At 41.3% G+C, this 20,701-nt stretch overlaps 1 pseudogene; it reads right to left on the bottom strand.

Moving 5' to 3' along the window:
• Nucleotides 1-3,163: 3,163 nt before the first annotated feature.
• LOC112864264 (CD9 antigen pseudogene) overlaps nt 3,164-20,701 on the bottom strand; it is a 32,542-nt pseudogene continuing 15,004 nt past the window's right edge.

The following is a 20,701-nucleotide window of genomic DNA, read 5'->3' as shown; positions in this document are numbered from 1 at the left end:
ACACATCCAGACCCATCCTCCAACTTTCTCTGATGTTGAACCTTAGTAGAGTTAAAAACATTTTTTAAAAAGTGGAGTGCTATGGGAGTGTGGATTGGGGAGGGGTGGGAAGGAAGAAGGCAAGAAAGGGGTGAAATCCAGGAGGAAATTGCCTCAGGCGCCTTGATCAGTCTTTGGCTAATTAGGGAGTGGTTTGCAGATTTCTATCTAGCTCATCAATTTGCTTCAAAAGTGGTCTTGGTCTTGTTTGATTCTAACAAAAGGGTCTGGACTGGCCCTTCTCATTTTCTTCCTGCTGAGCTGGGGGCACACTCAAGATAGCTGGGTTGGGCTGGAAACTGGGCACCACTGTGTCCAGTGGGGAATGCCCAGTGCCTGGGCACTCTAGCAGACTCTCCTTGTTCCATCTTAGCTGCTGGTGGGTTTTATAGTCAAGTTTAAATGCCTCAAAAATAGTCTGCCTGGGCCTAAAAGGGCACTCTCCACGTCGGGGGGGGGGGGGGTGTACTACAGCTTTTGTCTGCACTGGCCCCGGGGCCAGTCAGCTTCGGGCACAAGAGGGACCTGGAAGTCACTGGAGTTCACACATCACACATTCCCTATGAAGAATGACCTCAGGTCCAGTTGGGAAAAACACATAAACAAACTTACAAATACAAGCAATGCCACAGCACCCATCTGCTACCAGCAGTCAGCCCGCAGTTCACCAGCCACTCTGCAGAGGAGCCTGCCTGTTGCCCCTTCGCTCTCAAGGCTGAACTTGGACTCCATAGGTGGACAATGCAGGGGGAAGCGCTATGTCTATACAGACCAAGTTTTCTTAATTAGCCTTATATTCCACTGCTGTTAGCCATTACTCTGGATCCCCCAGAGTCCTCCTAAATTTGCTTTTCATCAGAGTCATGTTTTCTTCAATCCCCTAAACCGGGGAGCTAAAAGTGTCAGTTCCCCTCTAAATTTGTTTTAGTTATTTCCTGTCGCATAAAAGTTGGCAAACTGGATATTAGGGATGGGTGTTGTTTCAGGAAGAAAACTGAGTGCTGGATTTCTTCTTTTCATTCTTTTCTTTCTGCTGCAGCACTGCCAAGGGCACTTAATCAGGTGCCCTTCTATCTAAATGTCCCCAAACTATGGCTTAAAAGTCAAATGCAAACCCATCCTTTTCCTCAAAAGGGGTCCTCTGTTCCTCTGTGCTTGTCCAACAAAGATGGGGATTGGCTAAGAAATGAGGAGTGCAACCCTAGGTTTTCTGAAAAGCAGGAACAAAGATAACAGGCAAAGGTCTTTTCTCATGGGAGATCTGGAGTCAGTTATGGAAGCCCAGAGGACAGCTGTCCCTGGGAGCTGTGCTCCTTTTCTTTTTCCTTAGCTTCACTTGGTGTCTGAAGGGCACTCCACGGTTGGATTTTATTTGGATTGCGCTTTGATTAAGGTGGGGACTGGTAAATCAGGGAATTGCAGTGGCAATCTTTGCTTCCTCCAGAAACCCAGGAAAAAGAACTTGTTTCAGAGAGATGTTTACACACCCACAATGACCCCCTTAGATTTGCCCACTCCGATATCCGCTCTGGGACCACAGCAAACCTAGCAGAAATCTGTAGTCAGGTGAAGTAAAAAGTTAACTCCCCGGCCAGCAGCCAGCCAGTTTAGTCCAAGCCAGCAATTTTCAGTGAGTTGTAAAGTAACGATTGCAGCCTGTCTCTAGCCTCCAGCAAATATACCTACACCTTGTATCAGTTTATTTTTGCTCCACCCCTTAAAATGAAAGCCCACACATGGCAAATTAGACAGCGGATTTCCTCTGTTGCAAATAAAACCCACTTACCCTCAAACCAAGACTTCCCTCCTCCTTTCTCCCTGCCTTCTGACTCCTACCTAGGCAGCCCTTCCCCAGGAGTCTGCTGAATCCCACCTCCCCGCTTTAAACTGCAGCTTGTGAGTAGTTTGTTTTGTTACATTTTTTAACTTTCTAAAAATATTTGGAAAAGCTCTCCCCAGGGCTAGGGAAACTTTAGTTCCTGTTAAGCCATGTGGTTACAAAAATACACTGGAAGAGAGCTGCTTAGTTTTCTAAAGAGCCAGGCACGGCTTGAAGTCAACAGGCTTGGAAAGAGATTGACTTTTCTCCACTGGTGGGAATGGGCAAGGGCAGGGTGGAGCCTCCAAGGGGATTGATGTTTCCTCCGTAGCTCGGAATCCTTAGGGAGGGAAAGCTGGCTGTTGCCTTGGCTGTTGGCTAGAGAGGTGCGGGCAGAGGGATAAGTAGGGGCTTTCCCAGGGTTTACCTCATGGACCCTGGAAAGTGCTTCTGGGCTCCTTGAGTTTCCCACTAGGTCTTTGTCTTGTCCTACTTTCTTGGCTAGTTCCAGCCTTCCTCTCTACCACTTCATTGTTTCCCTGGAGCATGGCCAGGGCCCAGTGCCCCTTCCTTCTTACTTCTGGCAGGCTGAACACCCCCAGGGCCGAGTGGGGGGTTCGTGTGTAGAGTTGAGGGTGTGCGCTTTCAGAGAAAGGGAGGTGTCACTGGCCCTTGCATTGGAAAAGCAGGTCAGCTGCCTCAGGGCGGTGCGGTGACCCAGAAGGGACTTTGTTCCTCCCCTCCTTCCGGCTGAAATTTGAAGGTCTCTATCAGTCCGAATGTTACGGGGCGGACCGTCTTGGCCAACAAGAAACTGCATTCTCAGTTTCTTTCCTCTCTGTCTCTTGGTCTCTTCCCCCGGGCCTCCCTTTCCTGAGTTCTCTCTCCTAGCACCACAGACAGCTCCCAGGGCGCGCGGTGGAGCGGAGAGCCGGGGGCTGATGGGTTCCCTGCAAAGCCTAGGCGACCGCAAGGGGCGCGCCGGGGAAGGGTCGACGGCACCAGCGGGGGAGGTCCGCGAGGTGATTACAAAGAGCCCTCCTGGCAGCGTTTCCTGATTAGCTCTAAGTCCAAACAGGGTCACATTCCAAAGAAGAAAATCTTCAGATCAATAAAGTAATTCAAAAACCCAAAGATCTCGGGGTAAGTAGTGCTCAGTGACAGATCAACTCTAAACCGTCCCTATTTAATAAGTTCTTAGTGGAAGCCGACTGGGGAGGAGTGGGGCCTCAGGTCTGTTGCTTCGAAGCCCTTGCGCCGCGGCCGCAGCGAGGTCGCCAGTGGAATAGCTCTAAATGGCACTTTTTACTTCCTTCGCTCGCGCTGCCCTGACTGCTCCGCGAACCGCCGCCTCGGCGGACGAAGCCCGAGAGAAGCGTTCCCAAGGCGGCTGCCCAGCCGGGAGGGTGGAGCGAAAGGCCGGATCTCCACCGCGCTCTCACCCCGGTCTTCCTCCCGGGTGAGAGTCTCCTCGCTTCCGCTACTATCCGGTCCAGGACAGCGGGTCGCCTCCGCGGGAGCTCCACCAAAAGAAGAGGACCTTCCACAGCGCGAGGTTGAACTTGATTTACGATAAAAGGGCTTTGTTACTTTGTGGAGCTGATGGATTCCCGCCCCCACCCGCCCCTATATCTGGCCGCCAGACTCGATTCTTTACTGCAGAGGCCCTAGATGTGGCGGTCCTCCCGCCTTCTAACGATTCACACACACATTGCAGCCCGCGGTTTGAGCGGAGGTTCCCAAGGTCCGCGGCCGCGCTAGGGCTCCGCGCGGGATCTCCCAGCGTGCGCGCCCCAGCCGAGATTCTGCGCTCCTCTGCCCCAGGACAGCCCCGCGGCCACAAGTCCCCGCGCCCGGTTACCGACCGTGTTTCAGGGAGGAATGCGTGCATTAGGACAGGGACCCTATAGAGCAGGGGCAGGAGTCCAGATGCTTTCACGATCCGTGCTTGGGCTGGGCCTACAGAGCAGGGCCCTTCTCTCACATCTCGGTGGACTTGGGAGAGATTATAAAGACTTCTCCTTTTCCGGTAATCATGTAAATCTTTGCCCAGGTGGGAGCTCATTTCTGTATCCCCTTTCCTTTCCCCCTCCCCTCAAAGGGCCTCGTGGCTGCAAACGACTGCCTCCTTCAGATTTTCCCTCAGTTCTTGAAGCCAACTCCTCTTTGTTGATTACCTGCCCCCTCCCCATTACAGTTAGAGGGATGGAATTGCTAAATGGAATTTAGAGCGGATAGAGACTTGCAGTGGCACAGCTTACTTACATTTTGTAGGTTCCGGCACCCCTGGGGAGCCCCCAAAGAGCCTGGGGGCTGTAGGAAGAAGTGTTACAGGGTGCGCATCTTTACCTGAAATGGGAGGGAAAGTTATCCATAGAGTAATATGTATTTATAATGCCGCCTTAGGAGAGAGAAATTAGGCATTGGTGGTACCTTGATTCCCCACTCCTATGCTGCACAGTACCCACGATGGAAAACTAGTCTACATTCTGTCGACCTAAAAAAAAAAAAAAAAAAAAAAAAGAGGCAAGCTCAAAATCGTCAGATTAGTTTGGGAGTAGCAGAGGAATTTCAGTTTGGGACATGATAACTGTAGCAAGCTACAGGCAAGCTTATTGAGGGTTTGGGGCAGGCTATATTTATGGGTAGAGAATGTAAAGAGAGGAGAGTTCAGTTAGAATCTGTTAAAATAAAAAAACAAATGGAGACCAGCTTTGAAAATTCCCTGAGCAGACAAAACCAGTCCAGTCATACAAATAAAGCTCAATTCAGCTTATTTTGTAAGATCAACCAGACCTGGGTCATTTCTTGTTCATGTCTCTGGAAACCATAACCCCAACTTCCCCAAGGTTGATATGAAGTAACTCCTGACCAACTCTCTATCAACTTAAGAAAATTCCAACATTATCAGCTTTTATAAATCAGGAAATTATGGGAAATCAGTCTCTCAGTCCCTAAATATTGTTTTCCTGAGGGCACACGTGTGAGATTTTACATTTTATATCCTCTGGTTCCATTTTAGTTTGAAATTCTGTTACATTTCCCCCTTTTGATAAAGATCTTTAATAGAAAGCACCATTGATCAGTTATGTCATTCAGGTGTTGCTTGTTAATTTTTGTCAAAGGTGGATTGCATTGTATGTCCTGTGAAGCCGAGGAGGACCGCCAGGTGTCATTTACCATGAAGCTGAGAAAGGCCATCCTCAGGAGTCTTGTCTCAGGGAGGAGGGAAATGATATGGAATTTCTCTGGGCTCATTTGAGCAACAAAATGATTGAAAATTAAGAATTTCAGTTATATCCCTCTAAAGTGGACCATTTAGTTTCTGTGGTCAGTTGAGTTTCAGGAAAAGCCTTTCAAAGGAAAAAAAAAATTAGTATATACATTTGGGAAGAAGGCATTTGTACTAATACAAAATAGTAGAAATTTGATAAAAAAGATTAAACTGAGGACCAAAAGCCCACTGATAGCTATTGATTGAAATGCACCTCTCAACCATTTTCCCCAATTGCCTATGTTAAATAGATTGAAAATGTCCCAGGTTCTGGGAGCTTGGCCAACTTCTGCTAACAGCTTGATATTGTCTTTTGTTATTTTTAGTTCTTGCGTTATTTTCCCTGACTTATTGACATAAAAACAGCATTCTTCTCCAAGTAAGGTGCAGCTTCCCCCTGTGGGGCAGTGAGGAGGTTTAGGGCTCTGTGGTTTCATAGGATTACTTTCAAGGCTGTCTGTTTGGGTTTGTTGATATTCAAAAGCTTGAACAGAAGCATTGAAAGTGGTAGACATGACTATAGAAAAGATTGTGAATTGCTTTTTCAAGGTCTGCTACTCCCAGTCTAAGGAAAAAGAGCTCTGGCGAAAGCATGCCCCAAACCCTTTCTGTCTACCGTAGGGTTATAGGTAGGCAGCCACCCCAAATTATAACATTCCCAGTTCCAACATGTCCTTTTAGCTTGACAGGAGAAAGACCTCAGAGTAGGTATATAAGTAGTAGAGGGAAGAGTTTTTCTAATTTTGACATTAGGGGTGAGGGTAATGATCCTACAACCTCCCTTCCAATTAGGGAGAAGTATAGAATACATGTTTCTTCCGCACAAAAAGAAATACCCAGTGTATTCTAAGACTAAGGCTTAATTGGTTCTCTTTGCCCAGATTCTTATTCCTGGAATGAAAGAGGGAATCTCATGATCAGAAATATGATCATTTATATAAAGTTCTTGACAATCCGGTTTATGAGCACTATGGGAATGGTTATGTAAGCATCTTAAATGTCTATAGAAGTAGAAGAAAGTAGATTTGAAGACACAAGCGAACTGATCTAGCATAAGTAAGGTTTTGCTGGAGATCTGGAAGATATCTGGGGAAAAAGCAAGTTTCCACCATTCATCAGATTCTTGGTTAACTCCCAGTGAAATACCACTGAATGAGAACACATTAGCTTCCCATTTTCTGGCATTATTATGGCTTTCATTGCCCCACCGTTGAGATATATTAATGGAGATGATATAGTCTTCTGGATGCCAAATAGGGAGGGAGTTCATGTTGATTTGGATCGTATAAAATAGTATAGTCACAAATATTTAATGGGAGATATCCTAGAATTTTGCCATTTCTGTCACTGTTTGTGAAACATAAAGAAAAATTCTGTGTAAGAGTCCAGACCTGAGTGAGAGATAACCCTTTATGAGTGGGTAGCACACAATGGAAAGCCATAGTATTTGGTGCCAGTCTTCTAGAAGGTACCAAAGGAAAATCTTACATTTTTTACCAGATTGGTTTCCTTTTCTTTTCTTTTCTTCTTTTCTTTTCTTATTATTTTATTATTTAAAACTTTTTTAAATGCTTATTTATTTTTTGAGACACAGAGAGACAGAGAGACAGAGACAGAGCATGAGTGGGGGAGGGGCAGAGACAGAGAGAGACAAAGAATCAGAAGCAGGCTCCAGGCTCTGAGCTGTCAGAACAGAGCCCTATGCAGGGCTCAAACTCACAACCTGCAAGATCATGACCTGAGCTGAAGTTGGACGCTTAACTGACTGAGCGTGCCCCTTTACCAGATTGGTTTTGTTATCTAAAGACAGCAAAGATAAAGATAGTGGCCAGGCCACCAATTCAGGTTCATCATGAGTAATACTTGGCCTGGCACAAAAACTAAGGAAAGAACAATTAAAAGCCTGAATGATCTGATTTAACAAAACAGAGTAATTAAAAACAAACAAACAAGAAAGTTATATAGGCCTGACACGGATATCTTGAGTAAGCTGTCTACTTCAGATGCCATCTGCTTCAGTTCCTACAAATTTTCAGTTTCAGATCACCAGTTGGTGTACAGCTTCATTCAGATTTGGGGTATTTCTTTAGATGTGGTGTATGAATCCCAGATATCTATTCCTTGAGGTCTGGCTGCACAGAGATTAATTAATACCCGGTAGGGACATTTTCAGCAAGGTTGAAGAGAGTCTTTTTAGCGATGTCTTTTCCAATAGACAAAATCTCCAGACTAAAGGTATGATGTTTGATGTCTTCATCTCCAGAGAGCACTCCATGGAAAGACTGTTCTACCAGAGCATGATTATTTTCTATGGACTTCATTGGGTGTTTGCAAAATTAACGTATACACCTTTTTGTTAGTTTTGGGTTAAAAGAAGCAGGGACTAAGTGCATTGGCTATCCTGTAATTATTTTAAAATGTGAAAGTTTATGCATCCAAAAGAAAGTAGGTCTAAGATTTAGAAGGATCAACAGCAATGCTTTTGCCCAAGGTATTTGGATGGTTTCCACTGATTTAGCTGAGTCAATAATTCCATTTGTATGTTAGACCAGTCCTGAGTGTTGAGGACAACAAACACAATGAAAGTGTTGCAGAATTGACCAGACAGCACAGGCTTGTTGAAGTATTTGGCCAGTAAAATGAATTTCCCCATTACTATGAAGACCAAGGGGGAAATAATCTTTTCCAATAGGATTTTAGCTGCAGAAGAGTCACCTGTCTACATGGGAAACCTTCAGTCCAGTGTGAAACCATGCAAACCATTACTGGAATGCCCTTATATCCATGAGATGGGGGCAGTTGTATGATATCTGTTTGTCAAGCCTCAAATGGTCCACTGGGTAAACTAAAATGTCTAGGGGCAGTATGGATAAGTTTCCTTGGGTTAAATTTAGGACAGGTGGAACAAGAAAGATAAAAACTTTTTTTTGTGCCTTGCAGATGTTTCCCACCATTATTGATTCATGAACATTATCATTTTATCAGTTGACCAATGATTTAATTCATGTATGATAGTTAATAATGGAAATTTTAGATTTTCTGGCAGGACTGGTTGTCAGAAACCAGAATTTCTTTTCTTCATGATACCAATAGCCTTTACACCTCAATTTTTTATTTTTTATTTTTTATTTTTTTAGGGGCTAATTGTTGTATATCTCTTAGGTTGTCACCAGAGGAGGTAGTTTTCTGGACCGTGATAGAGGTTTGCTCTATGGATCCTGTAAGCAGCATTTTTTGCAAAGACATCTGTGAGTGGTTTCCTTTGGCTTCCAGAGAGTCAGACTTAGAATGCCCAGGGCCTTTAATAATAGCCAGAACTGCTGGCAGGAGTATAGTATCTAATAAATTTCGGACACAAGGACAATTTTTAATGTTCATTTATTTTTGAGAGAGACAGAGACAGAGTGTGAGTGGGTTGGGGGGAGAGGGAGAGGGAGGCACAGAATTTGAAGCAGCCTCCAGGCTCTGAACTGTCAGCACAGAGCCTGACGTGGGGCTCGAACTCAGGAGCTGTGAGATCATGACCTGAGCCGAAGTTGGACGTTCAACCGACTGAGCCACCCAGGCGCCCCACAAGGACAATTTTTAATTTTGTCTTTGCTGGAAGGAAGGAAACTTTGTTGTTTCCATAACATTCCAAAATAATGGGCTAGTCTGAAAGTATATTAACCGTTAGTATAGATGTTTGTAGATTTACCCTTAGCTAGAGTACATGCTTGAGTAAGAGCATGTAATTCAGCTTGTCGGGCTGAAACAGCCAAAGGTGTTTGAGGCCAAAGTGTGCGGCCTCAATGACCTCAAAAGGTGTTGATAATGCACATCTAGCACACTATTTACCATTTTCATTTATCAGGTAAGAGCTATCAGTAAACCATGAGAAATCAACATTTGCCAAGGAGGTTTCTTATAAGTTATCAGGAGAGGTTAGTGATCTGTCAAAGTCAAATAGTCATAGGGACTTGACTCAGGAAATAAGGAAGAGGAGCGGCAGGGTTGAGATTGATACAACAAACAAGAGTGATATGAGGGGAGGTTAGCAAGAAAATTTTATAAAAGATGGCTTAATGCAAAGTGTTGGGTGTGGCTTGAGTTCTAGAGAGCTTTGATAGCATGAGGTAAAAGGCTGTCAAGGAAGATCCTATAACTATTTCTTCAGTGGCCTTTCCCAGAAGTGACAGCTCTAAGGCATGGAGTGTGGGGTTGTGGGATCTAATGTTGGCTGTAGTAACCTAGAGTTTGGTGTGGTAGCCTCCGTTTTTTTGGGTAAGTACTCTGGGGGTATTTCCCTCTTTTTCAAATACAAAAAGGAAAAAAAAGGTAGTTGATAGTTTTGATATCCAAGGACAGGTAGATTTATTAAGATTTCTTTCAAGGTTTTGAAAGCCAATTCATCTTTGTTTTCCTAGGTAATAGGGTCAGGTTTAGTAGTTTTTAATAAGACACATAGGGGCTGGGCCATTAAGAAGTTTGGAATCCGATTGCAACAATAACTAGCTCAAGAAGGCTCTGTAACTGACATTTGGTTTTAGGTTTTGGGAAACTCGAGTTGCCATGAGGTCTACCATGGCCTAGATGTAACCCTTGTTTTGAGATTAAATGTCCTAAATATCTGGCTTGAGTTTGAACAAATTGCAACTTTTTCTTTGAGACTTTGTTTCCCTTAGTGGTAAGAGTTTTAACAGGTAAATATTGTCTTCCTGTGAGGAGACCTTAGAAGGTGAGCAGAGAAGTAAATAGTCTACATATTATAGTAAGGTGGAATCTCCAGAAAATTTTATTTTGTCTAAGTCAGCTTTTAAAATTTGTGAGAAGTATAGAGGACTTTTAGTATTCAGTACTGTCCAGGTATACTCTTATCCTTCCCAAGTAAAACCAAAAAGATATTGATTGGCTAGCCTTATTGATTAGAATACTAAAGAATGCACAGCATAAGTGGATTACAGTGAAAATTTTGCTTTTGGTAGGGATGGATGCCAATAATGTATGGGGATTAGGGATTACAAAATGGCAGGGAATAACAATGTTATTATGTATTGCTCAGAGATCTTGGACAAATCTCTATTCTTGACTATTAGGTTTTCTTACAGGTAAAATAAGGATATTAGAAAGGCTGGCACAAGGAATAATAAATCCCTGTGCCTTTTAGCCCTCTATGATAGGTTTTTATGTGAAGCTTCCTTGTTCATAGGGTATTGGCTAATTTGGGGGAGAGGTTTTGAGGGGTCAATTTGGATCTTAAGGGGGAGGGGGGCGCTATGAATTCTACCTATGTCTGTAGAGGACTTTGCCCATAGAGTAGGGGACACTAAATCTAATAATGGAAGTGAGTCTGAAATTTGATCTTTACTGGTTTGTAAAGTACATGTGAAAGAAAAAAGGTTTGGAATTTATTGGGGATTAGGCTCAAGGGATTTTGGTTCAGGAGATTTGAACTCAAAAGTTATTTCTCATTTTCAAGAGAAAGAAATCTTATCCTAATAAGTGGTCAGGAGCAGATTCATTGAGGAGAAATGGATGTTTATCTTGCAAAGGTCCCAAACAAAGAGGTATAGGTTTAGAAATAGGGACATATTGTGGTTTACTTGAGATCCCCACGATTTGAGTAAATGTATTACTCTGAGGGAAGACCTGTTTAATTGTAGAGGGGTTGACCACTGGTAGAATAGCTCCTGTGTTGATTAATATTGTAAGGGGTTGGTTCCCAATCTGGAGAGTAGTTCCCCCAGCCTATTGAATGGTAGAATGAACAGTCATTGTGTTTCTTCAGAGTCCCATCATTGGGATGAGTCTGGCCCCGGGCTCATGGAAGGCTGTAGTTGTCTAGAGCTTTTTTATTTGTAGCAATCCTTTCTCCAAAGGCCACGGTTTTTGTTGTTGTTGTTGTTTGTTTGTTTGTGTGAATAATGACAGAGTTTCATAGGGGGAGTTTGTGAGATTCCATCTTTTGAAATTGGAAATTTAAAATTTTATTTGCTGTTGGTTTGGATTTGCCTTTGTTTTCGATTCATCTTCTAGGGTGCAGGCTAACTGATGAGCCAGATTGACAAGATCAGGGGTATACATTGTTTCCCAGTCTACACAGGTTCTGTTGACTAATGGATAGATCTCTGTTTAAGCCATTTATAAACATTGAATTAAAGGCCACCCTGAGTCAACACCTCTAGGGACTCTAGAATTTAAAATAAAGGTGGAGTCTGCTGTAGCAATCATGAACAGATTTGGCAGGCTTTTGGATGCATGCCTGAATTTTGCTCCAGTCTACTGGTTTAGGGAGAGCCCTTGGGAGGGCAAGATGCAGCCATTTGGCTATGCCATGAGCTTAGTTGTATAAAAGAGGTGGTGGCTGAGTTACTTGGAATTCTAAAGATTGTTCAGGACTTTCCACATTAGCAGTTTTCATCCAATGCTGGGCTTGACTTTCTCCAACAAACACATGGACTAATTGACAAAGATAGAAGTGAGGTTGATAAGTTTGAATTACAATGTTGAATTTTTCTGCAAGTCTATGAGGATCCTCAGTTACCTTGGGAAAATATTTTACTATATATAGCTCTAAGTTCCGATTTGGTGCATGGGACATAAGAAATTAATGGTTTAGCTGGATCCTCAGAAGACCTAATTTTAAAAGGGAGAGTTTTAACAGGCTTGGTTGGTAACGTTTCAGCAATAGAGAAGAAGGGGAGTTCAGATAAAGGAAAGGGTTAGAAGAAGACAGAGGTGAATCTAGAAGAGGTGGAACAACCTGGGGCCTGGGCCAGTGTTGCCAAGGAAGAGGCTTCAGATTTTTTCGTAAATTGTCTTCCAGTAGTTTATTTGCTTCAGTTACTTAGAAATAGTATTTTGTAAAGAGGCAATTTTCGAATCCTGAATACGTTCAGAAGCCTCCAGGTACCAATTAAAATAGCTATCCCATTCCGATTGTTTAATTCTATTCCTGCAGTCTTCTAATTTAGTCTGGAAAAAAGCAAGTTTGGGGAGATTGAAAGTTCCCCATAATAGGCACTGAAGTTCTAAATTACCTTTAGTAAGATTGGTCAATTTAGTTAAAAATGCGCATGAGGAGAGGCCATAATTTTTTCACATAAAACCATCCAGGGTCCCTGAAGGAGGGCCACCCTTAGTGCATTTAGATGACTGGGATCCTGTGTCTCAGAGGTTTCCTTGAGAGCAACAGAAAACAATACTCCTAAATAGCCTGATGGGTATGCCTTCAGGGTTGGGAGCTTCAGGGTTGGGAGTTGTGTTTTGTTTTATGATGTGCCTTTCACGGGATACCCTTTTTTTCTCCCCTGGCAGATGGCCTTTGCTCTAGCTGTCTGACCCATGACCAGGTGTCCCCTTGTTGCATGGAAATTGTGTTGCATTTGGCAGGCAAACTAATGTCAACCTGGCCTCTCCCTGACCACCTTATCCTTTCAGGGGAGTCTGTTGCTTCTGAGACCAAAGTCTTTGAAACGAGGTGGCAACCACTCTAGTATAATTTATTTGCTCAACCCATGCCCACTAATATCATGTTTAAAAAAAATTGTTTTGCTCTTAAGAATTCCAAAGAAACTATACTGAAATTCTAGTGTGCTTCTAATAACACAACGAATGAGTATTTACCAAAAGGGACAAAGCTTTTAAACAGATCCCGAATAAAGTCGGAGAGCTCAACCAAAGGCAAGGAGCTTGGAATCCAAGAAAAGAGTTCACTAAATTGAAAGGAGACAATGACCCGCAGAGGCAATAAATGTAAGGGACTCCTTGTGGGTACCTCGCTGGATTCCAAGGGTTGTTCTTTGAGGGTTGACTCCTTTGGATCCTACTCCTGATGTCAAGGAATGTCAACTGAAAAATGAGGTAAACTGAGTCAAGCTCAAAATTGTCAAAAAGATGAGTTTATTTGGGTGTAGCAGAGTAATTGGAATTCAGGACTTGCAGACTGTACCAAGCTACAGGTGAGCGTGCTGAGGGTCTGGGGCAGGCTGTATAAATGGGCAGGAAATGTAAAGGGGGGAGAGTTCAGTTAGAATCTGTTAAAGTAAAAAACAAACAGAAACCAGCTTTGAAAATTCCCTGAGCAGACAAAACCAGTCCGGTCATACAAATAAAGCTCAACTCAGGTTATTCTTTAAGATCAACCCAACCTGGGTTATTTTTTGTTCATGTCTCTGGAAACCATAAGTAAATTTTTCTGAGGTTGATATGAGGTAGCTCCTGACCAGCTCCCTGTCTTGAAAGATAATCCCAACATTACCAGCTTTCTGTAGATCAGGCATTTACGGGAAATCAGTCTCTCAGTCCTTAAGTTTATTTTCCTGTGGGCACTTGAATGAGATTTCCCATTTTAGATCCTCTGGTTCCATTTTAGATCAAAATTATTTCATAATTTAAAAGCCAATTTGCTGATAGTGTTAGGAAAAGGCTATGGAAGTCAGAGCTACTTCCTGCTGAAGGGAGGCCAAGCTTGATGTGAAAGTGGAAGTCTTCCAGGTGAACAGATCACAGTAGGTCTTTTCTTCTGTAGAGAGGTTTCTGGTTGTGTGAACTGCTATGAAATCACTCATTTCTTTTCTTTTTTTCAAGTAGGCTCCACACCCAGCGTGGAGCGTGAACTCATGGCACGGAGATCAAGAGCTGAGCTGAAATCAAGAGTCGGATGCTTAACCAACTGAGTCTCCCAGGTGTCCCTAAATCACTTTCTAATAATCTAATTCAAAGATTTTGATTTTCTAATAGTTCTAATTTGAGAAAATTGGCATGTCATAATTTCTGAAAGATCAAATGATGTTTGCTAATAGACTGAAGGAGCTGATTGCCCAACTTCCTCTTGCATCACCTCCTACTTCCCCAAGCTGGGCATCTGCAGGTCATTGGGCAGGAAAATCCTAGCCTAGATATCAACAAAGAGAGTTGTCCACTGAAAACAGAACCAAACCAAACCAAACCAAACAAAACCTCACATTGTTATTCACCTGTTCCATTTCCTACAAACTATTCTATTTTGTTTTATTTTTAATGTTTATTATTTTTGAAAGAGAGACAGAGCATGAGCAGGGGAGGAGCGGAGAAAGAGGGAGATACAAAATTAGAAGCAGGCTCTAGGCTCTGAGCTGTCAGCACAGAGCCTAACATGGGGCTTGAACCCACAAACTGTGATCATGACCTGAGCCGAAGTCCCAGGCTTAACTGACTGAGCCACCCAAGTACCCCCTCCCCACCAACTGTTCTAGTAATGGAAGCTTACCAAATCGTTTCAATTAAGAGGATTTCAAAGAGACCCCTACTTCCTCACGAGACTTGAGTGACCACATTGTGGGATTACATGAAATATACTCATATGTAAATAAATGTATAATTGTCACATAATCTTTCATTGCTATGCATCAATAGATTTAACCAGAAAGTCACATTAAGCCCAAATGAATAAATGCAGGCATGGGATGTTTAATTTTGTCTTTCTTCTTTTCCGGATTGCTTTAGAAATTTCTGGCAATCCGTATTTTGGAATCCTCCACGTTATTCTCTAGATTTATGTTATAGCCTATTATCAAGAACCAATTGTTTGCAGCTGGAGATAGCTCCACCCATTCCCATCACGTGTCAGTCTTCTGCTGCCCTCCCCCTCCCACCCGTGTCCACTCAGAGTGCAGGAAAGAAAGCAGCTGCCCAATCACTTGGGTTTCCGGGTTTCCTTTGACTCTGCTTACTCTTTGCTAGTCATTCAGTCCCCGGGTGTTTTCCCAGGTCGGCCCGGCTGCAGAGACCCGGCCCAAACTTGTTATTTCTTTCGTCACCTTCTCTCTTGTTACCATTTTTGGTTTAAACCTTTCGCCCCTGACGGTGCCTAAGGGTTGACATTATGCAGCTCTGCACATGTTACCATGCGTCCTGTGGTCCAATTATCCCCAAAGAAGGTACAGTTAGTTTCCCTTGTGGAAAGTCCTCCCACGAAGATATTTATTAGGGTAGGATTCGATTAGAATTTATATAAACACCAAGACTTTCCCACCCCGTTTAGTAAAGCAATAACGACTACTTTCATTTCAGGAATTGGTAATAGACATGCTGGCCAGGAATCTGGTGAGGAGCGTCAGGTGAGTGAATTCCAGAGCGGAAAGCCCTGGCCTGCCTGGAGACTTTTAAAAAGGCGTAGGTTCGTAGAGTCTATTCTGCCCGCCATTCTCACTCAGCTTTTATCCTCTGATTTTTGCTTTGCCATTTTACATGTCTGGGATGTTTTTAAGGGGCAAAGGTGATGGACCAAGCATTGCTATTGAAGGATGTCAATGCTGAAAAGTTGAATTAAGCTTGTAAATTTATTGCATATTACTGTTTTGGAACAGGACTTAAAAAAAAAAAACCCAACTATTCAAAACGGTTCTTATTAACAGTGGTGTTTCATACCTCCCTGGCATTTCAGGGCGTTGCCTTTATTTGGCAACATGTTTTACAGGTTTTTTTTTTTTTTTAATCCTATGAATGATTTAGTCCCGTAGGGGGAGCATGACTTTAACTTGGCTCTGTTCAGAAACTTGGCAAAAAGATCTTTTCCAACATCCACATTAATAGGTAATTGGATTTTAAGCAGAACTGATCTTGATGGAAACCCAAGGTCGGAAGGAATCTCAAAGGTCATCTAGTTTAATACCTATACTAAGCTTTAGTTCTTTCTATGGTTAGTTTCTTTTCTTTCCACCCCTACCCCTTCTTCCACTTTTTTTCTGTGAAGATAAAGGTTAAGGAAAGAGATACTACAAGATTACAGCGTTTTCAGATGCTTCTTGACTTTCAATTTTAATGGAGTTAAATTTATGTGGTCAAATCCTACTGCAAAAGAAACTTGGGATGTTTTGTAAAGATTATTAAAATAACTTTCCTATTGAAAAAGTAATGCGTGTTCACTGTAAAAAATTATAAAATACTGAAGAGTCAAGAGAAGAGAAAAAGTCCATCTTTTATCACTCAAAGAAAGCCACTACTAATATTTGATTTGTTATTTGTAGATTTTTGCCGTGAATTTTTATATAGTTGTGAGCTATTTCATCTGGGATATCATTTATGTTTTTCCCATGTAGTACAAGTGTTTCTCTGTATTATTTTAAACTTTTTGTAAGTATCATACTTGATATATGTATTCTCTTCCATAAGTATGTCATAATCCAGTCAACTCTTCTTCAATAGCTGGATGTTCAAATTGCTTTCCTTAATTTGAGATAAATAATGCTTGAATGAGCATGAAAGCAAGATCTTGGAGATCAGGTCCTATATGTTATTTGCTGTATCACATTTATTATTTATCTTGTTTAGGGTAGTGGAAGCAATGAAATAGCAAGATGATCGTCTCAAAAGGGGAAATGGATTACCCCTGACCAAAGGTAGTGGTTACAGTGAATAGTGCAAATTCAGCCTTAGTGAATTGAAAGCAACTTGAGTTAGCCTGTATATGTTGTGGCAAAGTAAGCTAAGAACACCACTCACCATTTTTTTTATATGTGTTTTGAGATTCCCTGACTTTGGGTATGAATTTGGCAGCCTTCTTATCACGGAAGGAGACTTGCCTGGCTGAAGAGGGAGGAAGAGGTTAGGTCTCTTCTGATTTAGGTTGGTAGCATGTTGCCTGCCTATCTTGCCCTACTGTTTTCTGTGCTCCACCTATTCTGTGGGTAAATAGAAGGCTTTGCCTTCTAGGACTGTCAATCTGGCACTTTTCATCAGAACTAAATTCAGGTTAAAGAAAAAAGAAAAAAGAAAAAAGAAACATAACCCACAAAGAAATTTGAGGGTGGGGGTGGGCCTTAAGGAAAAGAAGGAAATAGCAGTAGTCTACCCTTTCATTTACATGACACACATTAACCGTAACATAGAAGTTCCAAGAGAACTGTCTTGTTCTCTTGTCTCCAGGAGCCCATGTAGGGCGCTTTAATTGCCACATTTTCAAACCGATATAATGGTGGGGATGTCTTAGTAATTACCTTAATGAGATAACACCTTTCCTTCCCTCAACCTACTCATTATCACGCCTCTTGTTCAAATTTCAACTACAAAGAACTATACTTGTAAAAAAAAAAAAAGTCTGAAATGTATTGTACCAGGTCTCATACCCTTAAAATAATCACATTGCACATATCTTAAAAATATGAAAGAAATAGTACACATAGGCAATTCACATATGTTAAAGGAAAGGCTTGAGATAAGTAAACTAAACATCTGGGTGCCCTTTAATTATTCTTGGTTGGATTCTTTATCTTGACCTATAGTGATGCTAAGGTGCCAAAGTGATGAATTTTAAGATGTTGGGCTGTGAAGACGTGCAGCTGCAACACTGATGGATTTAGGAAGGGATGGTAACAAGGTTAGCTGCATGTGAAGTGTGAATTGAGATTTTTGCAAAGAGACTGTGATTGCAGATGGGCATAATGTTGTACCCTTGCATGAAATCTTGCTATTATTGTATAATGGTCAGACAGAGTGTGAAATGACTTATTACTTTTCTTTTATTCTTTAATGAAGTTGGTTAGAGTAGCAGGACTACTGCTAGTCAATAGTAGTAAAGCACACACACAAAAAACTATATGACAGGTGCTGACATATTAAATATTTATTTAGTTTTGACGTTTTTCCCCCTAATTTTCATGAATATCCATATGCAAACACAAGCATCTCTTTATCTATATAGGCCAACTTGCACTGATTTGCGTATCTGCACTTAGCCTTATTTTCCTGTATAAATATCTATACAAATCTGTGATGGATAGAAAAGATTTCAACGTCCACGAAAATTTTGTGGCACTTTTAAGTGTTTGAAAATGTTGAAATGCTTTGCGGTTGATTTCTACATGGAGTTCAGATTTGAAAACTCTATTTGGAGTTACATGGGTAATGTGAAATATCAGTTTATCACTCTGTTGACTCAAAATACTTTATGGAACAAAACATAATTAAAACCCATTTTGAGGCACTCTCTCTAACATGCTTAGTTATGGGGAAGATCAAATCATGGTTCTTCTGTTTTGTAGTCTAGAGTACATATCTTTCATTGTAGCACAGAGCCCATAATGTAAATGTTTCTTTACTTCCCCATATCGGCATCACAAAAAGATAATACCTTAGGCTTTACGAGTCAAAATGCTATGATATTAAAAACAAAACAAGACAAACAAAAACCCCTCTTTCTCTGTAGTCAGTTTTCCAGTCCAAGATGCTTGTGTTAAATATATGCATTTAAAGAAATATTGTGGGGTGGTGCTTGGCTGAATGGCTCACTCAGTCGAGCATGTGGTTCTTGATCTTGGGATCATGAATTCAAGTTCCATGTTGGGGGTAAAGCTTACTTGAAAGAAAAATTGGTTTTGGAGATGAGGGATTGTATTCATTATAGAATGATTTCTATATGGTCTATAAGAGTCATAATAATTCTTAATGCATTGGTGATATGAATAAGAAGTGTTTAGAAAAGACACAGAAATATGTCTTTAATATATCCCCTTAAATTGAAAATTTAACATTTTAAAAGAAAGCTTAATTCAATTGGTCTGCATATTTTCTGTTGTTATATAGTTAGACCCTGATATAATCAAAATTCTTGTTCTGTGTTTGGAATATACTGAGAGTCAGATGGTGTTCTTCAAAGCAATGCGGATAGGCCTTTAAAAACAAACTTAGAACAATTGACCTAGAAAAACAATGTTTAGTCTTGTCCCTCAGTCCATATTTATTAACCTTCTTCCCATCCCCCGGCCCGCCCTTTTTCTGGCTTAACTTGCTCCATGGGCAGAAAGAATTTCGTGACTGTATAGTTCCTCATCACTCAAAGGATAGAATGACACTTTTATTTGGATGAAAGCTGGAAATATAACATATATCATACTTCAAAAAAATTCTTTTTTGGACAAATGTTATCTTTCACTAGGAGCCTCTTGGAGTGACTGTAGTCTAAGATAGCAGTGGAGTGAGTGTTAGAGTTTCTCAAGATTGTTCTAAGAGTATATATGGTGTGGGGCATTATGCATAGAGCAGATTTTTGAGGTATCTTAACCACATATATTTGTGATGTTAGTTTTAGGAAAGACATGCACTCCCACTGCTTACATGGCAACTTGGCCACATCTATAGAAAACTCAACTTTTGGCTTTTGGCAGCTTTATTCTATATTCCCTAGAGAGAGAAGGACTGTGATTGGCTTGCGGTCTACTAAGATTGGCCCTTCTATAATTATATGAAAGTGAATCTGTTTAAGAGAACCCATTATGTGACATGGGTGAGAATCTGTTTCACTGCCTTATCAATTTCATGTTTTTTAAAAATTGGCTGAGTTGTATCTGTTGCAACATTTTAGGAATCCCCTACAACTTAACACCAGTGTTGTAAAACTTTGCATACTTCCTCGTTAAGGAAAGGTTTCATCCTACTATAAATACACAGTATGTACATAAACACTTATCTCAACTAATTTTTCAGCTGATAGCTTTACCCTTGAAGTTTACTTTCCAGTTGCATTCTAGGATGAGAGATATTGGTCTTTACCTTTGAAAGTTCTTAATGGTAGGGGTGCCTGGGTGGCTTAGTCAGTTAAGTGTCTGACTCTTGGTTTCAGCTCAGGTCATGATCTCATAGTTTTATGGGTTCAAGCCCCACATCGGGTTCTGTGCTGATAGCATGGATCCTGCTTGGAATTCTCTCTCTCCCTCCCTCTCTGCTCCTCCCCAACTTGCACTGTCTCTGTCTCTCTCAAAATAAATAAATAAACTTAAAAAAAAAAAGAAAGTTCTTAATGGTAGTTTTCCTTAGCAAGATATGAAATATTCCTTGTGGATTGGTAAGGGAATAATGAAACACAACACTCAAAGTCTCTAATTAAAGAAAAGTGCCATCACATCTCTCTCTAAGCACTGGTTTCAAAATTCTGGATGGTTATCAAGAACATTAATCTGTACATACTTCCTGATCATAACTAGTGAATTAACATCTAATGTTATCCTCAGTATGTGTTATTTATGTCTTTTTGTCTCCAATCCTTAGGTCAAGGCCTATGCTAAAGTAGGAACCAAAAAAAGTTTATATAATTGAATGTGAAGTCACCAATTAATTAAAAATATTCTATTCAAGAGATGTTTGCAAGTTGATATATATTTCTTGAAGGGAAGAAGCATATATGATCTTTCATTGTGTTTCAAGTACCTAGCATAACCATAGGGGCACAATGAGTATTTGTTAACACTGTTGACTGTTGGTGATATAGTGCAAAATTTAAAAAGATGTAATTTTTTTTATTAAAAAATTTTTTTAAAGTTTATTTATTTTTCAGACAGAGAGAGACAGAGCATGAACGGGGGGAGGGTCAGAGAGAGAGGGAGACACAGAATCTGAAACAGGCTCCAGGCTCTGAGCTGTCAGCACAGATCCTGATGAAGGGCTCAAACTCATGGACCGCGAGATCATGACCTGAGCCGAAGTTGGACACTTAACCGACTGAACAACCCAGGCGCCCCTAAAAAAATCTAATTTTAATTTTCAGGTGGTTTTTGGCTAACAGCTTGTAGATGTCAATAAGAAGACAGCACTGATAAAATTGTACCAGCTATAGG

Source organism: Puma concolor, chromosome C1 (assembly GCF_028749965.1).
Source record: "Puma concolor isolate L17-30 chromosome C1, mPumCon1.1.hap2, whole genome shotgun sequence".
Classification (NCBI taxonomy): domain Eukaryota; kingdom Metazoa; phylum Chordata; class Mammalia; order Carnivora; family Felidae; genus Puma; species Puma concolor.
The sequence above is the reverse complement of the archived record's forward strand: the minus strand, read 5'-3'. Positions and strand labels throughout refer to the sequence as shown.